At 34.6% G+C, this 23,871-nt stretch overlaps 1 long non-coding RNA gene across 1 annotated transcript in view; it reads left to right on the forward strand.

Moving 5' to 3' along the window:
• The first annotated feature begins 2,577 nt into the window (after nt 1–2,577).
• LOC103882676 overlaps nt 2,578–23,871 on the forward strand; it is a 48,061-nt gene continuing 26,767 nt past the window's right edge. The window contains exons 1-2 of the long non-coding RNA XR_002520857.2: nt 2,578–2,814; nt 12,181–12,375. This is a non-coding gene — a long non-coding RNA (uncharacterized LOC103882676). The remainder of the gene's footprint in view (nt 2,815–12,180; nt 12,376–23,871) is intronic.

Here is a 23,871-nt window from a genome sequence, read left to right on the forward strand (position 1 = left end):
ATAAACTCTGAATATGATTATAAGTAAAAGAAGGAAACATATAAAAGGCTTAAATCATAAGTGATATCTCAGATGGCAGAAGGAAGAAAATATCAAGGTATGTTTAATCAAAGCATGCAATACTTAGGTTAAACATGAAAAAAAGCAGTAAAATCAAAAGGAAGAGATTTTGAGTGAGAATTTTTTAAATTATAAAGGTTTTTGCATGTTACATTAAGGATACTCTACTCTGAATTAGTTGGGAGGCTACTTTCTAAAAGGTATCTAAAATTATTTTTAATTAAAAACATCATAGAGTTGATAATATAAAAATAATTAGCTTTGAATGATAGAACATAGGAAAATCAGGAGTTTACTAAAATAGATCAAGTGATATAATGAACATATATATTGGAAAATATCAGTAATTATAAGGTAGGAGAAATGCCTTCTGGAATTTTTAGGAGGTATTGACAGAATGTGTTATACAATTTAAAAAGAAGATGAGTCACTGATTTGGAACTATATGAATTAAGCAAATTGTGCTGGAAATACATTAAAAGGGAATTTAGGAGAATTCATTTGTTAAAGATTGAGGAGCAAGGCAAAATATTTAGGCTTGGATATTTTTTGTTTGATATTTGAAAAGCATCAGCATGCAGAAGACCAGCAAAACCATATGAACGAGTATCATATTCTGTGGAAGAATTTATATGAAATGACCACTTTTAGAATTCCACTGAAAGCTACTGAGTAGGAAATATCAAAAAATGAGGAGGAGAAAAGGGAAATAATGGAATATAAGAGACCAAGGCAGAGAACAAGGAGCTAGTGGAGTATAAGAGACCAAGGCAGTTTCAGGAAGGAAGCTGTCAATATGTCACATATGGATGTCAGAAGAAAAAAAAAAATCAAGCACTGTAAGTATAAACATATTTATTCAATTTTATACTTGAGAATAAATATTTGTAAGACCAGTTTTGGAAATTTTTTGAAGCTAGAAGTCATTTTGTCATAGTTTAAAAGTAAATGTGAGTGGTCTACCTTTAGTTTAAGATTGGGTGAGTAGGGCCATATGATTAAACAATTAAATATTGTGAAATGATTAGGTAGAAAGAGAAGAAAGCACAACATATTTTGCGGGGTGTGCAGTGGGGTATATAAGCCTAAGAAATTAACAACAGGTGTCTTAGTCCCAGTGTCTTAGATCATTTGTGCTGCTATAATAGAATGCAACAAACTGGGTCATTTCTAATGAAGAGAAATATATTGGCTTATGATTCTGGAGGCTGAGAAGTCCAATATCAAAGCACATGCAATTTTGGTGTGGAGGAAAGGACCAGTCTCTATTCTCAAGATGGTGCCTTGTGTGCTGCATCCTCAGGAAGGGGAGACCACTGTTTCTCATATAGCAGAAGAGCCAAGAGAGGGAGCCTGCTCATAAGATCCCTTTGATTAATTTGATTAATGCAGTAACTCCACCCATGAGGGTGGAGTCATCATGGCCTAATCACCTTTTAAAAAAACCTCAGCTCTCAATATCTATACATTGGCAATTAAATTTCAACATGTGTTTTGGTGAGGACAGACATTCAAATCATAACAACAGATGAAGGCAAAAAAGACCAAGGAACAGATTTTATTTTAATATTTTGTTTAAATCTGCCCTAAAACCTTGCTATTCAAAATGTGGACTGCAGAATAGCAGCATCAGCATCACCTCAGAATCTCAGGACTTATCACAGGCATTTTGAATAGGAATAAACAGGTTAACAGTGTCTCCAGGTGAAATTTGCATTACTCTTAACTATCCTGATGTATACAGGTCTGAACACTACTGGTGCTCACTTAGTCAATTTCATAATTCAAGCTAATTCAATATCAAACAACTTTTACAGTAAGGTAACTTGTTAAAAAAATTGTAGAGAGTACCTACTGGATTTAACTGATGTGAAATAAACTTGATCATTGTTATTGAGTAAACAGTCTTTAGTTACGTTATTATTTACATCTTAAAACTCCAGTTGTTCTCAACAGAGGAAACGAAAGACCCAGAAAAAGGTATGTAATTAAAAGCTGTCATCAAAGTGTGCATTTAACATACCATAAAGCAAAATTCTTCTTTAACTAACAGGAGGTTGAATAAGAGGTTTGGGTTCCTCTGTGACTAAAACTATTACACACCTGAGTAATACCTAAAGTATATTCCTGAAAGACTTCAAGATCCCAAACCGCACTATATGTCAATAAGCTATTATTAAATTGGAACCACATGAAAACTAGCATAAACACAGAAAGGGAGCCATATTGTTGCACTATTGTCTTGATTCTCTAGTATTGAAATATAAATTCAATTTACCATTAAAATACATAAAAGATATACCATCTGAAATAAAACTAATATTTTTCTATGTGAACTAAGAACATAAATATTTAAGATAATGTTGTATTCAAACAGGCAAACATGAAATGGAATAGTTATAACTGTATAAGAAACATACCTTAATAATTGTATGCAACAAGATTTTATAATACAAAAATTTAAACATAGAAGTTATGTGAAAAGATTTTAAAGGGTTTATAACATTTCCTCAACTGTTTCTAAGGAAACAATTGTAATAATAAATGATACTATATTCATTTTAACTCCAGTCTTTTACTCACTTATACTAATATTTACTGACCATGTATTTTGGAACAGGCAATATGCTATGCAGTTGGGATACAATAGTAACATGAGAATCACTGCCTCCCGCAAGCTTGACATTCAAAGAAGATATAACTAAAGTGATGAATTCTTGTTCAACTTAAGGTAGCAGAATTACATGGAGGAAAGTGAGTATCGATTTAGAATTAACTATACCTCTTCATTATCAGATAAGAGTAATTTAATTGAAATGATTACTAATACTACTTTTTTAGGAGATAAACTTATTTAATATACATTAGAGTGATTGAAAATTACTTACTAATTATTAAATCCATACCCCCCAAAAATCCTATAGCAATGCTCTCAAAACTTTAATGTCCATAGGTGGAAATAAAGATTCTGATTTACTGGATCTATGGTGAGGTCAAAGATCACAAATTTCGAGCAAGTTATACCAATGTTGCTGGATTTTTCTTTTAAGTGATTGGCAAAGTTGTATAACTGCTGAGTCACCGTTTCTGTTTCCTTCTTGGAGCCACTTTTCTCAAAAAATAAATGTTCTTGTCAGATTCTTTTAAAAAATAGTTGGGTGTCTCTGTACAGTGAATGTGTTAACTGTGGTTAAGACTTTGTCTGTGGCTTTTGAGGGGCTCATTTGCTCTGGCCTCTTAGTTAAGTAGAGTGAATGTTCTTTGCAACTTTCCTCACCAGGAAGCTGCTTTGTCAGCGCCTGAGGTTACTACTGTGTGAGCAGGTGCACACAATTCCTGTATTGGAAGAAAAAGCAGTGCTTCAGATGAAGAAAACTAAAATTGTCCAAGTCTTTTACACTTTGTTACTGAAACATTTGCCACAGTTAAAGAAATATCAGATACCCTGACAAAAGAAAGAGCAAATACCCTGACATTTTATTTATGTTCAGAATAATTTATTTTTATAAGAACCACGTCTGGAAGAAAGATAAAATGTAGCTCAAACGTTCACAATCAAAGCACACTGAAATAGAGAGTGCTATTGTATTGATGAAACACCCCTTATCAGAGCAGACTCACAGTGCTGTAAATATGACTATATTGTTAAGGATAAAGGAAGTACTTTTACTTCAGGCAGCCCACTGACTGAAATACATAATGCAAAAATAAGTGAGTGTTGTATGCTAAAAAGACTCTTTAACATATTCTTAAATTCCATTAAAAATGAAATTAGCATCGGAAAAATGTTTGACCAGAATAAAAAGAACCAACTGAAATCTGAGCTCTTTTGTTTACTATTCATGAGATGTCATATATGATATATAATTTCTGAGTATTGGCTCCTTTAAAAAATTGAAGATAAACTTTTTATTTCTGTTTCCCTTTGAGATGATGAAGAGTAAATAAAAACTAAAAGTAAAATGTTTCATAAATTGCAAATTATTATGTAAATGCAAAGCATCATTACTATGTGATGTTTGCCTGGCTTATTTCACTTAACGTAATGACTATAACATTTGAAACGGGGAAAACAATGTCTTACTTCAACAACAGCTAATAGAAAAATGCTACATCAGGATGGATTCTAAATGTTATTGATCCACTATAAAGAGAAATTTTTTAATGTGCATATGTTGCCCTCTGGAATGACATATTTTACAATAAAAATGAAATGTTAAGCCAAATTAAGATTTTCCCTTCAAATTCATTTATTTTATTGCAGTATTTTGACACTTTCTATCAATGCCTTAGCAATAAATTAATATTTTCTATTCCCTTGTAATTACATTATTACAATGGAATCTAATTCTTTGACTGTAAGATCTCTTAAAAAATAAGCTTTACCATTTAAAATCATTTCTATTAGAAAAATTATGTTAATAAATAAGACCCATAAATCTTCAACCTTACTATTATGTATTTGACTTGTACTTTTAGACAGAATGGAATAAATCTTTATTAATAAATTCTGGTTTTTATTTCATGGGTATTTACTTAATCTAAAAAAAAAAACAAACTCTTCCCTAAACCTATTAGATAGGCTGGGCAAAATACAACAAACAATTTATCAAAGATTGCAATAAAGGAAAGCCCAAAAAATAAAAACAAACACAAAAAAATGGTAGGCATAAAATAAAATGCAGATTCTTCTAAAATTGTTTGTCAATGACAGAATCTGAACAGCAGCCCAGTATAAAGGATACAAGGCCTTGTAACATCATAAAGTAAGAAGCTGAAACAATAGCGCCTCAGAATTTGTGGACCACAAAGAGATACACACTCAATGAAACGGTAAACTTTACAAAGTCCAACCTTTCTACAAGGAAAACATAAGTTCTTTATTAGTTTTAGCTCCAGGTAGTGGAAACTATCCTCCCAACAGGACAGGATACTTTAGCCATGTTCTTAATTATATTTGGGATTTGAATTTTTACTGCAACATTATAAGACAACAAATAGCTTTAAAGTGTTTTCGAGTTGGTAGTAACTGGGGCACCTGGCAGCAGCAAACACAAATTCTCGCTAAAGAAAATGACTATTAACCTAAGCCCTAAGAGCTACTACTGATTAAGACTATTCAAATATATGTTTACAAACCTAAATTTCAACATAGAATAAAGAAATTACCATACATTAGTTTTAATAAAACAAAATTAGACAACTATTTCAGATGTGTAAATTTATATATATACACACTATAAAACACATGTAATTTTTTAATGAAATAATTGAAAATAACGAGCAAGGAATAAGAAATGAGAAAATATCAAAAGACAGTTTTAAAATTAACAATAAGAATTTGTAGAAATGAAAAATGTATTCACTGAATTTAAAAGTTCAATGGATGGTTTAATATGAAGATTAGACACAGCTGAGAGATAAGCAATGAGTTGGAAGATATAGCTGGGCATGCATGTTAAGAGATGACAGGCAAAGAATGAAAATTCTGAAAGCTGGGAAGAGTTGAGAGTCATAGATTATGGACAGAATGAGAAGGTATAGTATGCATCCAATTGGCATTCTGAAAAGAGACAATACAAAAAATGAAAGAGGGAAGAAACAAGATGGAGTCTCGCTCTGTCACCCAGGCTGGAGTGCAGTGGCACGATCTCGGCTTCTGCTCACTGCAAGCTCCGCCTCCCAGGTTCTCATCATTCTCCTGCCTCAGCATCCGGAGTAGCTGGGACTACAGGTGCCCACCACCGCGCCCGGCTAATTTTTTTTGTATTTTTTTAGTAGAGACGAGGTTTCACTATGTTAACGAGGATGGTCTCAATCTCCTGACCTCGTGATCTGCCCACCTCGGCCTCCCAAAGTGCTGGGATTGCAGGCGTGAGCCACGGCACCTGGCCAGAAACAAGATTTAACACAATAAAAGGCTGTGAATTTTCCCAGATTGATAAAAAGCATGCCTCTGTATTTTAAGGAATCATACTGAAACCAAGAAAATAAATTTAAAAAAAGAAAATCTTCACTTGGACAAATTATACTGAAAATTTAGAACACCAAAGAAGATAAAGAAAATATTAAAAGAAAAAAGGCAGGCTACTTATAAGAAGCAAAGATTAAGTGAATATACAAAATGATACTACAAAACATCTTCAGAAATGAATGGGGATTATAAAGAAAATTATCAGGCTATTCATTAATATTGGTCAAAGATCTATGAGAAGGTGATTTGGAAGAGCTACAATGGCTAATCTGTTCCTTAAATAGTATGATGAATTGTTGGTTATCATGTAGTAACCTGTTATATTTAAATATGGAATAAAACATTACAAAATCTAAAACACTAATTCTAATAAAAATGTTGTAACTCAATTGATTAGGAAAAGAGTATACTTGGATAGAGACTTAAAGGAGTAAGTATTTGATCCTCAAAATTAGTATCAACTCTCAATTCTTGAGGCTTTACAATTTGTTAAGCCTTCCTCAAAGGGGCAAAATCTATTAACTCCATTAGACCTTACACTAACTCAATGGAGTACATAATTTCATTTTTCCATTGTACTGATGAGGAAAATAAAACACAAAGCAATTATCCATAATTAGGTTTGACTTTTGGCTAAGTATTCACTTAGAAAGTTATCTTTTAGAACATCAGGAAATCAATCTGTCAGAACTAGATAACACTAAAACTATGAGCACAAGAAGTTACATCTTTTATAATTGTAAGTTAATTAAAATGTGCTCTATTTCTTCTAAAATATTTTTCCATAAATGTTTTAATATGCAAAAAACTATTCTAAATGCTATAATTTTCATTTATCATGACCTCAAAACCTTGAATTTATATTCCTAAACACAGGTCTATGCAGAGTTTTTATTTATACTATGCAAAATATATTTTATTCTGACATCCTTGTAAAGCTATTTGATTGTGATTTAGTTTTTAAAATTATGATATAATTAACTTTGTACATTTAAACCTTCAGCACATGACTCAGGATTTTCTGCATACAGTAAGAAAAATTGTATTATATTGAATAGCAATAACTTCTTGAATAAATATTCAAGTGAGTGAATTCCTTCATATAAATTAGAAATGGTAAAGCTTGATAAGATTACTTTAAGTTAATGCATATTCTTATTCCTTCTGTAATTTCATGAAAACTAATACCTGAGTAACTGCCTTCAATGAAAATCAACCCAGAATATGAGTAACATGGGAAATGATCTGTTCCTAGTTAATTACCCTTAAATAAGATACTTTTTACCATTTGTAAATATGAGGGTAAATACATACATTTATAAGAAAATTCCTAGCTTAGACTATGTCAAATTTTCAAGTTACATTTTTATATAACATTCTTATCTCTTGTAGAGTATGCCCACTAAACAAACTATGTCAAATGAGACAATGCGTGCTGTGGAAACAAAAGTGACTTAATCTTGGTTGCTAATCCATCTTGTTCACTTTGGATTAACTCCAGTTCCATGAATGCCTCCAGATTTCTACTTGATTTGCTGTGCTTAGCATAAGAACCTGTCAATCTTGATACAAATCATCAGCATACAGCATTCTTACCTGTCCTGGAGGGTTGCCTTTAATTGTATACCATTCGCAGTGGTATATAAGCCCTGAGTCTGGGGAGTAACAGTTTGGGGATCTACCTGTCTTGCTGCCACCTGAGACCATGCTTCTATCAGTAAGCTACCCCAGTAAACAATCTGGATTTCTCTGTCTCCTTCTTTGGTTTGTCACATCTTTCTGCATTTGGAGGTTGTTTTGTAAATATGACCCTTTCACAGAACACATCGGAAAATCTATAAAAGTGTACATTACTTCATCAGTATCAAATATTATTATGTTACTACTACTTTTATTAAGCTACAGCTTTCCTTATTTTTACAGAGTGGCAGAGGCCATATATAATAGAAGTTGTGCTATTCTTCAGTCTTGAAGCAATGTGGTGTTCAAATCATGTCTTGCATAGGAAATATACTACATTTCAAACTTAGTATGACATTATGTCAAGAGCATTTCATCTCTTCACTGAAATTTGAAATAAAGATTATGGATGCCACCAACATTTTTAATTATCTCCTATTTCTTACTTTAAAAAAAACAAGAGAATAATCATATGAAGGAAGATGGGCCCCAGCTTATTACTTTCAGTTTAAAAAGTGAGAAATGATGAAAATTTGAAATCTTTATAGAATTTAGAATAAAGAATACAGGAGTCTGATAGTTATTAGTTAACTGGGATAGTAAAGAAATACGAGTAACACTATGACATTTATAACTTAGATGAAATGAACTAATTCTTTAAAAGACACACGTTTCCAAAACCCACAAAAGAGGAAACAGATCATCTAAGTAGGTCTATTTTAAAGGATTGGAATAAGTAATTAATGATCTTATAAAGAAAAAGCACAAGGTGCTAAAGATTTTACCAGTAAATTCTACCAAACATTTAAAAAACAAATACTATCAGTTATCCACAAACTCTTCCATAAAATAGAAGCAGAAAGAATACTTCCTAATTATCCTAATGTCACAATCAGATAAAAACATTACAGGAAAGAAAAACTATGTATCATCATCTCTGGTGAATGTAGATGCAATAATGTTCAACAGAAATATTTCAGTACAGTTCAACATTATAATATCTATTAAAGTAATTCATCTTATCAACAAGCTAAAGAGGAAAAATCATATATCATTTGATGTATAAAATAAGAAGGCACTTATCAAAATGCAACGCCCTGTCATGATAAAATCGTTCAAACTAGGACAAAGGGGGACTTTGTCAACTCTATAAAGAACATCTACTAACAGCTAACTGCTAACGTCATGCTGAATGGCAGGACACTTGACATTTTCCTTGTCGGATTTTGAAAAAGGAAGCGATGTTCTCTTACCACTTTTATTTGACATCCTGTTGGAAGTCTTAGCTAATGCAACAAGACAAGAAAAAGGTGCAAATGATCAAGGGGGAAACAGTCTTTGTTTGCAGATGATATGATTATCTATGTAGAAAATTCCAAAGAATGAGGAACAACAGCAACAATGCCTGTAATGACTTAAGCTAGTATAATGATGCCATTGATGTTTTGTAGATATCCACAAAGTGGTTAGAAAGTTTATATGTAAAGGCGCAAGGTCTAGAAGCGCCAACACGATACTGCAGAAAGACAAAGGAAGGGGATTGACACTCTTGATTCAAGATTTACTCTAAAGCTACAACAATCAAGACAGCATAATATTGGAAAATGGATACACATAGAAATTAACTGACCAGATTAGGGAGGCCAAAAATTGACCCCCACAAATATAGTAAACTGATCTTTGATAGGAGCAAAGGCAATTGAACAGAGAAAGGATAGTCTTCTCACCAATTGACTGGAAAATTTGGCTGTCCATATGTAAAAGAAAAATCAACGTAGACATATATATTACACATTTCAGGTGAATTAACTCAAAATAGATCAGAGACATAAATGTAAGTATACAAAACTAAAAATCTCCTAGAAGCATCATAAGAACAAATCTAGCTGACCTTGTATTTGTCAAGGTATTTTTAGATACAATACCAAAACCATGGCGCAAGAAAAACAGTTAGATAATTTGAACTTTACTAAACTAATACTTCTGTGAAAAACCCTGAGACAAGAATGAAATAACAAGTCAGGTGTGGCGGTCCGTGCCTGTTGACTCAGCTACTTTGGAGGCTGAGGTGGGAGGATCATTTGAGCCCAAGAGTTTGAGACTACCTTGGGCAATATGGAGAGACTTCACCTCTAAGAGAAAGAGAGAGAAAAAAGAAATGGCAAGACAGAGCTCAGATAAAATATTTGCAGAAGAACATATCTAATAAGTAACTTTGTATCCAAAACACTCAAGGAATCCTTATGACCCAAAAGAAAAAAACTAACAGGCCAGTTTAAAAATAGGCAAAAGTGGGGAGGCTGTGCATGTGTGGGGACAGGGGCTATATGAGAGCTCTCTGTATTTTCCACTCAATTTTTTTTTTAAATCTAAAACTGTTCCAAGAATTAAAAATGGGCAAAATACCTAAACAAACACCTCATCGAAGAAAATATAGTTGGCAAATAAGCATATGAAGATATTTTCAACATCATTTGTCATTAGGGAGTCACAAATTATAATAACAATGTGATATCACTATACACATTTTAGGATGACTAAACAAAAATAAAAACAAAAGCTGGCAATACCCACTGCAAATGAGAATGTGGAAAAGCCAGAATCCTTCCTCATTGCTGGTGGGGATGCAAAACAATACCACATTGGAAGACAATCTGACAGTTTCTTACTAAAGTAAACATGGTTTTACCATATGATCCAGTACTGTGCTACTCCATATTTACTAGCTAATTTGAAAAATGTCCAAAAACCTGCACTTGAATATTTATAGCAGATTTATTTATGAGCACTAAAAATGATTGGAAGCAACCAAGATTTTCTTCAATAAGGGAAAGTATAGGCAAACCAGGGTACCCCAAAGCAATGAATATTATTCTGAGATAAAAAGAAATAAACTGTCAAGCACAAAATAACATGAAAGCATCTTAAATTCATGGAGCAAAATGAAAAAAGCCAGTCTGAAAAGACTTTGTACTGTGTGATTCTAATTATATCTCATTCTAGAAAAAGCAAACTACAGAGACACAAAAAGATGAGTGGCTGTCAAGGGTATGGGGAAGATAGAGGATTAAATATGTGAAGTGAAATATTTTAGGGTAGTGATTCTATTATGTATCACACTTTAATTGTGGATATGTGAGACTATTCCTATGTCAAAACACATTAAGATTTATAGCACACAATGAACTTTAATGCATGAAAATTATAAACATTTTTTACAAGGTTGGAGAAATCACAAGATTGAATGTAAAATAATATATGTAATCCATATTGTAATTACATACTGCAAATATGTAAAACAATCTCAGTAAAGGAGGTAGGAGAAAAAGGTGTCGTCCTCAAAATAACTTTGGAAATGAGTGGAGGTCCATAAAACCAATGGCAAGAAATTATACATAACCACTGAAGCTTCGTTGTTAAAGTTTTATTCCATCGTGATACAAGTTAAAAATTCTGATAGTACTATTCGTGTATACTGGAATTGAACAACCAAGTAGACAGATGAGAAATGTTGGGAGCCAGATTTCTCCCTATTGGAATGGGAATTTATAGATAAACGAGGGAGGGAGGGAAGAATGATCCATATAGTAATGGATTAGAATTAAAAACATCAGTCTGAACAGATGTTACTTAATATAGAAATGGTTGGTTACATATATAAATATTTATAGAGATGTATAAATCCATTGGTTAGTATATACATGCATGTATTTTCTTGTTCTGACACCTAAGAGAGATGAGAAGCAGGATATCCCAGCAGCAATAAATATATTAATACCTAACATGTCCTTGAGTTCTAATATTCTTTAATAAAAGGGACCAAGGAACCAAGAGTCTGGAGAAATGACTGACTTCAATATTTGGGCAGGAAAGTTTCAAGAGGAACCTGGAGCATTTTGCAGTGTCAGAAATTAAGGAAATGGTGCACAAACAAACAAACAAACAAAAAACTCTCTTCACACAACTATGGAGTATGCTAAAAAAAAACAAAAAACAAAAAAACCCAGGAGCCAACTTAAAGAGCGCCCAGTGGTCAAAACCTGGAAAGATTTGAGTAACAATAAATAAAGCAATATTGTATTCTAATCTAAAGAATAAAATACATATCCATGAATTCATGCTGTCATCAATTAAGGATTGAATAAATACATACATAGATTCAGGGGAGAAAAGTTTCCATGCAGAAAATTTCCAACTTATTTATGTGGATACCTTGTCCTCAAAGAGGTGAAGCGTGACTCCTCACCCCTTAAGTGTGGGCTATGCATAGTAACTTTCTTCCAAAAAATACTATATGAAAAGTTGGAGAAAATATAACTTTACAGTAAATAAAGCTGATAAAGCTTACTGCAGGAAGGTGATAAAAATCATCTTCAACTATGCTAAGTGATGTGGACATAATATATCCTCGATAGGATGTCAGTAAAATGGTACTTTACTTTGTGATTTTTCTCCCATATTTCCAGAACCCTGGTCTCGTCGTGAGAAAAACTTCATACAAATGCTAATGTGGGACATTCTAATTATCTGACCAGCACTCTTCAAAACTGTCATGGTTATCAGAAACAGCCAAAGTCTGAGAAAATACTGCAGAAAACGGAGCCTAAAAAGGCATGACATCTCAATGCAATGTGGTATCCTGAAAGAGCAAAGGAGATTAGGTAAAAACTAAGAAAATCCAAATTAAGGATGTCCTTTATTCAATAATAATTTATCAAAATTGGTTCGTTAATTGTAACAAGTATACTATATTAAGGTAGGGTATTAATAAAAGGGAACACTAAATGTGTATTTAAGACCCCTCTGTATTATATTAGAAATAACCTGTAAATCAAAAACTGTTAAAAATGTCTTAAAATTATTTTCAGAGGTTAAAATGTCTTTTATTTATGTGGATATTAGGAGAAATTTCTATATTGTAGGTTTACTGGATGATAAGATGCTTAACAAGTAGCAGTATCCAGCCTGCTTTCTCTTCTTTTGTAGTAGAAATAACCATGAAAAGAAGCAAATCTCTGACAGAAATCTAAAGTTTCAAGCAAAGTGTAACATTAGAGAAGTATAACTAAGAATATTCAAATAATCAAGAATATAGAGCAGAAGGGAGAGATCTTAAAAGAGCAAGCAAATAGAAAACAAGCGATAAAATGGCTTACAAAAACCGTATCATATCAATAGTCACATTAAGCATTGATGGACCAAACACTAACCAGCAGGTTGTCATCTAATTTTAGCGATTTCTAGGTAGTATATAGCAGATAAATGCAAATGTAATGGATACTGTCTTTAATTTTTACTATGACTTATTTATAAACACTTATTCAGACACAAAAAATAAGCTTGACTTTGTCAATGTACAGCAGGTACAAGCATACTTATGCATAAACTAGCTAAAATGTATTTGATTAGTTTTTAAAACATATGTAATATAATTTTACAGCAAGGTTACAAATTTCTGATAGAAATATTTGCAAAATCTCACCATTATTATTTAAGGTTGTCATTTAAGAATGAATATAGTGTATGGATATATTTGATAATCATTTTTTAATATACAACATTTCAACCACATGTATAAGCCTAGTTTAACAAATATTGTATGCAAATAGTTTATAGTCTAACTACCTTCTAGTATATTTACTTAATTCATTTTCATTAATTCAAACCCAGAAATTGTTAATAACACATAAAATTTCAATTGAACATATATTCTCCATTTGCAGATTAACCTAAAAATAGATATAATGTTTAGTTTTTGAAATCGAATGATTTATGAGATATGCACTGGAAATTTGCTTGCAACATACGTGTGTGTGTGTGTGAGTGTGTGTGTGCACGTGCTTGGGTTATGGATTTGCCTCAAGATATTTTAACTGGTTGAGGTCATTCACACAGATGTTTAAAAAAAGTTTTATTTTTTAATTTTTTCAAATTAAAAGTGGCAGAGCCAGTCAGCCTTGAAATGATTGACAATATCCACTATGAACTGTAATGAAATACATTTGAGGAAACCTCTTCTTTAATTTTCTTTAATGAAGCCACAAATTGAAGCTATTATATGCAAAGTAATTAGTAGCAATATTTAAAATAATAATTTTTAGAATTTGGGTTGTACATTTAATATATCCTTGGTATTTAACTTCTGATATTTAATCTATGTCTAATTTTGAAATTTATTTTAGAATAAAATACGTAGGTTAAAATTAATAAAAATACTATGTTTTAAATATTATAATTTTTGCTTGATATAATAGATAAAATCTGTTCATGTATGAGATTTTGATATATGAAAAATATATCATAATTTTTATTAGCTTAATAGGAGAAAATTTAACTTTATTTTTCTCAATTTTATATTCTTAAATTCTGGACAAATAAAGGCAATGGCAGAGCCTAAGAGTGAATAAATTTTATGCTGCAAATATCAGATTATTTTCTTACTTTGGGTTGTTAAGTTTTGATAAGCAATTATGTTTAGCTCTTCCCATGTAATTAAGCATTGGTATATATCAACCCATGGATTTCATCAGTGACCTCTTCATTCAGAAGTTGCCTGATAGGATTTGCTGAAATATTGTGCCAACTACATTGAGAAATAAACAACAAAATCTGCTAATTATGAAAAAAAAAAGCACCAAATTCAGTTCTGAGGACCACAGATGTCATAATGTAGCTGGATTAAGACACCTAGCAATTTAGGAAATGTGAATTGAAAAGACAAGAGCCAGCCAAAGTATTTCAGAATTTTTTGGTTGTTTTTGAATGAATCTTCTTGCCTGTAAGCACAAACATTTAGAATAAAGCTATTGCAATTCATATGTATTGATGAAAATACTCATATTAGAAGGATAGTATATTAATATTATCAACAAAGTTAAACATTGCAATGCTCAGGATTCAGGCTCAAATATTATTGCTTTGCCTTTTGATGATACCTAAGGGCTCATCTCTGAAATGATATATAAAAGGCCCATGAGACATAACAGTGAACTTAGCATACAAATTGGAATTTTTATTTCTTTAATTTTAAGTGATTCAATTAAGTTTTTTGTTGCAACAAGATAGCTATTATTTTCTAGACATAATTGTCTAGAAATTTTTGACTACTAAATGTTTGTTAAAAATAATTCCTCAAATTTTCTTTAATGTTTTCTGAAAATTATGGATAATTTTTAGCGGTTTTCCCTTAATAATAGTGTTTCCTCATTAAATTTTTTATTTTATGATTATATAGATACCACAGTTTCAGATCTCTCACATGACTATTCTACCCATATAGTACAATGAGTTTAACCCTCTTCTGCTAACATAATCATAAAGGCAAAGATCAGTAAATGTTCAGCCCTGAGGTACCTGGCAGGGGAGGGAACATCACTGAAGCTCTTTTAGAACAGAAAAGTTTGAATCCCTCAAATCGTAGGATTCAGGTGAAAAATCTCCCATGCTATCATTTTCCACTGTTTTAGCATAGAGTTAGCATTTCTTCAACTTTTTTCTAAAACTGACACTTAAATCAGAGGCTCCAATTTTATTTTGTGGCTTCTGATACCTCTAAGTATAAACCCCTATGTCATAAAAAGACCAATTTTAGACGCAAAACCTAGAGGATACAGATTATTACCTTCCTACAAATAACCATAAGGAAAAATACTAAACTCCATTGGAAAGCAGAAATGGAAAGAAGATGGTTCTCACATTTCTGCCCCCGAAATACACATCATATGTAATTCTTCCCCCTTAAGTGTGAGCAGAAACCCTGAGTATGATGAGATGTCATTCCTATGTTTATGGTAAGCTGTATGGCAAAAATATTTTACAGATTTAGTTAAGGTTTCTAATCAAAAGAGAAATTACCCTAGCTGGGTCTGATTAAATCAGACAAGTCCTTTGAAATAGGGTCTGGGCTGCGCTCAGTGGCTCATGCCTGTAATCTCAGCACTTTGCAGGCTGAGGCAGGAGGATTGCTTGACCTCAGGAGTTCAGTGTCTGCCTGGGCAACATGGTGAAACCCAGTCTCTACAAAAAACACAAAAGTTAGCCGGAAGTGGTGACACATGCCTGTAGTCCCAGCTTCCTGGGGAACTGAAGTGGAAGGGTCACTTGAGCCTGCGGGCTTGAAGCTTCCTGGAGCTGTGTTCACACCACTTCACTCCAGCCTGGTGACAGAGTGAGACCCTATCTCAAAAAGTAAATAAATAAATGAAATGAAATAAAATACAATAAGGACTGAATGTAAAAGACTGGAAGCAACAGACTTCTTTCCCCATTCTTCTGTCTCTTACTCTTAATATTGAGAGGTGACAATGTGCTAGCAGCCTTCACTCTTGGCGCCTCCTTGGCCTTGGGGTCTACTCTGCTGGCGCTTGAGGAGCCCTTCAGCCTGCCACGGCACTGTGGGAGCCCCTCTCTGGGCTGCCCGAGGCCGGAGCCAACTCCCTCTGCTTGCGGGGAGGTGTGGAGGGAAAGACACCAACAGGAACCAGGGCTGTGAGCCGTGCTCACTGGCCAGTGCGAGTTCCAGGTGGGCATGGGCTCAGCAGACCCCACACTCCAAATGGCCTGGGCAGTTAGTGGCTTAGCACCCAGGCCAGCAGCTGTGGAGTGCACGCAGGGTCCCCCAGCAGTGCTGGCCCACCGGTGCTGCGCTCAAATTCTCGCTGGGCCTCAGCTGCCTCCCCACAGGGCAAGACTTGGGACCTGCAGCCCACCATGCTTGAGCCTTCCCCCTACCCCAACACCCTGCCCCCTTTATCCCAGCCCCCTCCTCTGCCCTCTCCCCCCTCCTCCCATCATGGGCTCCTGCACCACCCAAGGCTACCCAGGCTCCCCAACTAGGGCCACCACCTGTGCTGCTGTGCCTGGTCCCATTGACCGCCCAAGGGCTGAGGAGTATGGGTGCACAGCACAGGACTGGCGGGCAGTTCCCGGTTTGGGATCCACTAGGTGAAGCCAGCCAGGCTCCTGAGCCTAGTAGGGACTTTGAGAAACTTTATGTCTAGCTAAGGGATTGTAAATACACCAATCAGCACCCTGTGCCTAGCTCAAGGTTTGTAAATACACCAATCAGTACTCTGTATCTAGCTAACCTAGTGGGGACTTGGAGAACTTTTCTGTCTAGCACTGTGTCTAGCTAAAGGATTGTAAACACACCAATCAGCACTCTGTGTCTAACTCAGGGTTTGTAAACGCACCAATCACCACTCTGTCTAGCTCAGGGTTTGTAAATACACCAGTCAGGACTCTGTATCTAGCTCAAGGTTTGTAAACGCACACACCAATCAGTGCTCTGTGTCTAGTTAATCTAGTGGGGACTTGGAGAACTTTTAGGTCTAGCTAGAGGACTGTAAATGCACCAATCAGCACTCTGTGTCTAGCTCAGGGATTGCAAATACACCAATCAGCACCCTGTCAAAACGGACCAATCAACTCTCTGTAAAATGGACCAATCAGCAGGATGTGGGTGGGGCCAGATAAAGGAATAAAAGCCTGCTGCCCAAGCCATCCAGCAGTAATCCGCTGAGGTCTGCTTCCATGCTGTGGAAAATTTGTTGTTTTGCTCTTTACAATAAATCTTGCTTCTGCTCCGTTTTTGGGTCCACTGCTGCCTTTATGAGCTGTAACACTCACCACTAAGGTCTTCAGCTTCACTCCTCAGGCCAATGATACCACAAACCCAGACATGCTGCCCTTAAGAGCTGTAACACTTCCCAGGAAGGTCCGCAGCTTCACTCTTGAAGTCAGTGAGACCAGGAACCCACCAGAAGGAAGAAACTGCAGACACATTGCAACATCTGAAGAAACAAACTCTGGAATACCATCTTTAAGAACTATAATACTTTCCACAAGGGTCTGTGGCTTCATTATTGAAGTCAGTGAGATCAAGAACCCACCAATTCCAGACACAGTATCACTCCCTCACTTTCTGCTAGGTTTGAAGAGATCTATAGCATGCACAAAGCATTCTATCATTGAAAGGAAATACATTTTGCCAACAACCATGAGGTAGAATGAGAACTGTAAGCTTCAGATGACAGGACAGTTACCACTGACACTTTAATTGGAGTTCTGTGAGACCCTGAGCAGAAGCTGTAGCTAAACCATACCTGGTATCATGACCCACACATACAGGGAGAGAATTTATATGTGTTGTTTTAATCTAATTTTTTGATAATACTTATTAAGTGATAGCAAACAAATACTCAGGCATCTAGCACACGGAAAAACTTTTAAAGCATCATCATAAATGAGACTGACCTATGTCCACGAATTTCTCTTTCCTCTCACTCTTTCCAGGAAGCTTTGTCCAGAATAGTGTATTACTTTATAGTGTAGTGTCTTTTAGATTTATTCTACAGAACTTTAGGAAATACTGTCAGAATGTTACTGGTGGAAGATCTGAGTTATCCTCAGTTACCAGCGATGAATCCATAGAGGTCTGCAGCAACTTCAGTTCTTACCTGCTCAGAAGAAAGAATTCAATTGGGGGACATAAAGCAGAAAAAGAGACAAGAGACTGAGACAAATTTCAGAGCAGGAGTGGATATTTATTTTAAAAGGCTTTAGAACAGGAAAGAAAGGAAAATTCTCTCGGAAGAGACCCAAGTGTGCCCATGAAGGCCAAGGGCCATGTTTAACCTTGATCCTAGAGTTTTATAGCTTCACTTTTCTCCCATGATTTTTTTTTTTTTTTTTTTGAGAAGGAGTTTTCACTCTGTCACCCAGGCTGGAGTGCAGTGGCGAGAACTCAGCTCACTGCAACCTCCGCCTGTGGGTGCAAGTGATTATCCTGCCTCCGGTTCCAGAGTAGCTGGGATTACTGGCACCCGTCATGACGCCTGGCTAATTTTTTGTATTTTTAGTAGAGACGGGGTTTCACCATGTTGGCCAGGCTGGTCTCGAACTCCTGACCTCAGGTGATGTACCCACCTCGGCCTCCCAAACTCTTTCCCATGATTCTTAAAGTGGTCTGCCTGCATGCGCAGTGCCCTTCTTACCCGTGGAAGTTGAGCACACAGAGTGTGTTTAGGAAGTTCTATGCATGCGCATCTGAGGCTTTCTTTTCTTTTCCGGCAGAGTGCACCTAGGTGCTCCTACTCCGCCATTTTGTCTCTTAATGCGCGTGGGCAGGATGTTGCTTCTCCCTGGCATCTGCGTTTAATTAACCCTTTAATGTTTATAGCTGTGGATCATGAGGAGGTTGTCTCTCCCTGGCACCGGCTGTGAATTATTTTTAGAGAGGCAGTGTGATAAATGCTGAACCGTCACCTGACATTCTTAATCGTGTGGGGAGAAAAGACCGCTCCTGCCCCCCACCCAAGCCTATCTAACTATCCATAACAAGAAGTTTGACTGAAGGGCGTATCAGAGTTTCCAGTTCAGCATTTGGAGAATTTGCTGTCTCTCATATATTTCAGGCAAAACAAGTCTCTTTATTTATTCTATGACTTCACAAACAATTTTTGATAAAGCATCTTCACTACTAATCATTAACCAATAGCCTGTTTACAGGTACTTTTAATATGAAAGCAAGTTCTTTTTAATGTTAATATTTTCCTGCCCTAAACAAATTTGTTATTTTACTGTATTACTGTTTTTCATTTCAATCTGCAAAACAGACATACAGGTCCCAGTTCTTAATTGTGCTTAAAATTAAATAATTCCAAATGATAATGTCTTTAGTTGAGTTTCAAAAAAATAGGCAAGAAAGTTAGAAACAAATTAAATAATTTGGATCACCATTGAACATACTTATTTCAGGAACATTGTTGACTTCTAACACCTAATGTGTAATTATAAATAATTTTTTTCTCTTTGTAATCTCAAATACATAGGTTAAATAAAGCTGTATTGCCAAACTGTTATGGAAATCACAAATAACATGCTGTATAAGGATGGTACAAATAATGCAATTAAAAATAGTTTTATATTGTCTCCTACAGTCCCTTCAATATTCAATGTGGTATTATCTTTTCCCCTTGCCATTAAATGAAAATTTCAGATAGTTCAAGGGTTATTCCTAGGAAAGGTAAAATTTCATGTTCACTTTAAACTGGAAACACATAGTCTGGCTTATGAAATTAGAATGCTCATCCAAATATATTTATTCAGAACTTCAATCATAATTTTTTAAAAATGATACTCATTCCTGCCTTCTCCCCCCACCAGCAAGAGCTTGGCAGCAGTTCCTTGTCTAGTCTTGAGGAAGCAGGTTTTGTCCCTCTTCCCACATTCTTCCCACCATCTCCTTCTCCCAAAGCTGCTGTAACAGAACTTACAAAATTTAAGGATAGGAAAGGTAGCGGAAAGGTCAACTCCTCTTTAATCCCTGCTGTAATGAAGTGAGGCTGTTCCCTAGGGAGTATTTTTATAGCTGCTTCCAGCCTGGCCTTTCCATGTGTGACTCTGATGGGCAGTACTTGGCTTCAGGTGGCAGTTTCTGTCCCCGTCTCAATTTTTAATTATTTTTGGGCATCCTAATCCATGTAAACTCTCACTGTTTTGGTGTAGTATTTATCAAGCAAATCTTTTAAAGTATCCGTTTTAAATTATCCCAGTCTAACATTGCTCCCTGGAGCCAAGTCTGGTCCCAGGGTTTCATGGAGGGGTTTGCAGTAATTTACAAAGCGGCACCAACTCTCATTCAGAGTCTCTCTCTTCAGCCTATCCTTCCCTCTCATCTTTTCCATCTTACAAATAACCACAGACTACTCTATGTTAGCTCAGCTATTCAATAGATACTCCCAATTTAACACCCTGTCACACATTTCAATTCTTCTCTTTTCTATCCAAGAAAAGGAAATACAAGAGAGTTTGATGTAATTTGCAATTGTTTGTAGTAGAAAAAAAATGTTTTTGCTCATACTTATATCACTAGATGTGACTGAAGGAAATAGATGAATAAAATGTAGTGTTACTTGCTGTATTACAGACTTAGGGATGAATATTTCTTATATATTTATATTTTTCAAGTTATGTACAATGTTTATACATTATACTTAATTCAGAAATCAACCAAACACAATGTTTATTTTTTAAAATGCAAGCACATTTAAAGTGAAGGAAGTGTCTCAGTATACCTTTCAAGGCTTCTGTTATTGTTGCTTCAATTTTTTGCTGGGTTATCACCTCAATCTCACAAATGCTGTTCATGTAAGACTGGGATGTGAACCTGGGTCACAGGAGACACCATTCCAAGTCTCAGTTTCTTTTGAAGATTTTTCATCCTAATATGAAGTCAGAGAGACACGCACTCGTGTCATACTCGCTGCCCCTTTGTCCTGTCACAGAAGTTATAATGCTCATAGGCTTCAGAGAGAAGTCTTCTTTCAACTTGTAGTTTCATTTTCTTAACATGGTAAACATGCCTAGCTAACTGCATTTGTTAAGGTTGGTATTTTAAAATGTCATCAGACCTTCAAAGTGTAAAGGATCTTCCACAGTGAACAGAAATAGACAAAAAAGAGATTTTTTTCTGACCAATTTCTATGGTTGGTTATCTCACAAAATACAGGATTCCTCAAGGCAGTGCTTGCCTCTTTAAAAGTTATCTATGGTAAGAGTGGTAAGATTAAAAGAGCAGAATTCTAAGTTTCATATACATATTTTTAATATTTGGCAAGCACATATTCCTAAATATTCTCAATTATAAAAATGAAATGTGAGCATTAACTTACCCTTGTAAATATGTATCCAAGACTGAAAAATATCTTGAAATGTGTAATGGCTCATAAAACTTTGAAATTTATAATTGGTCATAAAAATAAACTCTTGGATAAGAGAGTGAAAACTTGTATAATTTAATGTAGCTGGTTCGCTGAATGATCCATATGTGAACAACTTACTACAATGTTACTTAGAACAATTGTACAAATAGAAACATAAAAAATGATTTTTTAAAGAATTTCCTACTCAAATTCTTCTTCTTAACAAATAAAATGGTTTAGTTGAAAACCTATCAAGATTTCAACATTAATCTAAATGAACGCTCCTTTTAGATTTAAAGTATTTTTTAAATCTCTGCCCTCATGAGATATCAGCTTTTATTTATAACACTGTATCATACACATGTATATATGTACACATATCATACATGTATGCATATAGGTACAGTGTATATGTACTGATATGGTTTGGCTACAGAGCCAAATCTCACCTTGAATTGTAATGATCCCCATGTGTCAAGAGTGGGACCAGGTGGTGATAATTGAATCATGGAGGTGGTTTCCCCTATGCTGTTTTTGTGATTTTGAGTTCTCACAAGATCTGATGGTTTTATAAGGGGCTTCTTCCTTTGCTCTTCAAAAACACTCTCTTGCCTGCTGCCATGTAAGACGTGCTTGCTTTCCCTTCTGCCTTGATTGTAAGTTTCTTGAGGCTGCCCCAGCCCTGCAGAACTGTGAGTCAATTAAACCTCTTTCCCTTATAAGTTACCCAGTCTCAGGTATATCTTTACTAGTAGTGCGAGAACAGACTAATACATATACATACAGGTACATATGTATGTATACATATATACATATATATATATTCTTATAATATGTGACTCTCTTAAACTAGATGAGATTTTATATGACAGAGTTTACATTTATTCATAGTCATTTTACAGATTGCTATGATGCTTTGTTATAAACAATTATTTTCACAGTGGGATATTATTCTATTATGTATCCACTGGGGAGAATACAACATATAAAACCAGATAAGATGATGTTATGTACAATTTGTAAGTTTCTTTGGCTGTACTCATTGAACTCCACCATGTCAATAACATTAACTAGATTTAATCAAAATAACTATTTTTATTATATAAAGTTTGATTTTATTCCTATGTTACAAGTATAAAAAAACAGAAAATGTTACTGGTAATTATAGGATAAGTATGATAGTGGAAAATAAGCATATAGTAAAAGCAATGTTTTGGTCTTTTTGACACAAAATTATATCTTTAATTGTCAACTGAGATGAAAATGCTCCCTATATGTGGTTTACATCTGTTTCACAATTGAGTTCCCCAAGTCTTATCTACCATTGTATCAACAATGCCTAAACACAGTCCAGTGCAGATACATTCTTAAAATAAATATTGTTGAATTAAGCATGCAGACACCACTAAATAAAGGAGATGTAATTCGTATTTCTTTGTTAGATAACACAGGAATACTGTCAGATGCATTACAATTTTAACTTTACCCACCCCCAGTTCTCCATCAGCCTCTGAAGGCCAATAGAGCACTAAAATGGTTACTTTTACAATGACATTAATTAGAATTGATCAAGCAAGAAAATATTAACTATTATAAGTGTAATAAAGAATAAAAATGAGTAGCCTGGAGGTAACTTTATATATGGTGATCTGAAAACAATCTTGATATTATCATGGATCAGGAAAACAAAAACAAGTCAACAACAACAACAGCAAAATCTACCAGTCTGGAGACTATACATTAGAAAGAGAAGGGTAGAGAATAATGTCAGAAATGGAGGCCTGGGCCAACCACATAAGAACTTTTGCATCAAGATAAGGATTTTGGATTTTATTTTAAATGCATTAAAAAATCACTAGGTGGTTTAATTTGGTTATTTAAGCACATTCTTTATGTTTATTACTACTGTGTGAATAAATACATTTCAGAAGTATCAAAAAGTAGAAATCAGTAAGGATAGTTTTCAGGCTACTTGGGTAATCATGGTTAAAACGGAGGGAAAAAGAAGTAGACCTATTTAGGATGTACAGGTAGAGGGACGTGCAAGGGAATGTTAGTGTATTCAATAGAGAATTGGAAGACAGAGAAGAAGGCTAATTTCTTGCTTTAAAATTAAACACTGAGTAAAGGTTCATGTCATGTTCTGAGGAACATGGAATGAATAGGTTTTACTGGTAAATACCATCATCTTATTGTGAGGTTTGCATTGTGTATATAACAGTCATGTGGAGATGTTCTGTAATATGTAAAAATCTGTAGTTCAGTGAAGAAGGGTCAGCGGTGTACATGTTTTAGTCATTGGAATGTAGGAATATCATGTGTGCAAGAGATTACATACAACTTAGGAATGAGCCCTTGAGAAATGGGCATTTAAGAATTTCAAAGAGAAGAAGAAGCCAGTGAAAACTATTTGGAATGTTTGGACAGTGACACGGAAGGAGAGCCAAGAGACTG

Source organism: Papio anubis, chromosome 4, assembly GCF_008728515.1.
Source record: "Papio anubis isolate 15944 chromosome 4, Panubis1.0, whole genome shotgun sequence".
NCBI classification, from domain to species: Eukaryota; Metazoa; Chordata; class Mammalia; order Primates; family Cercopithecidae; genus Papio; species Papio anubis.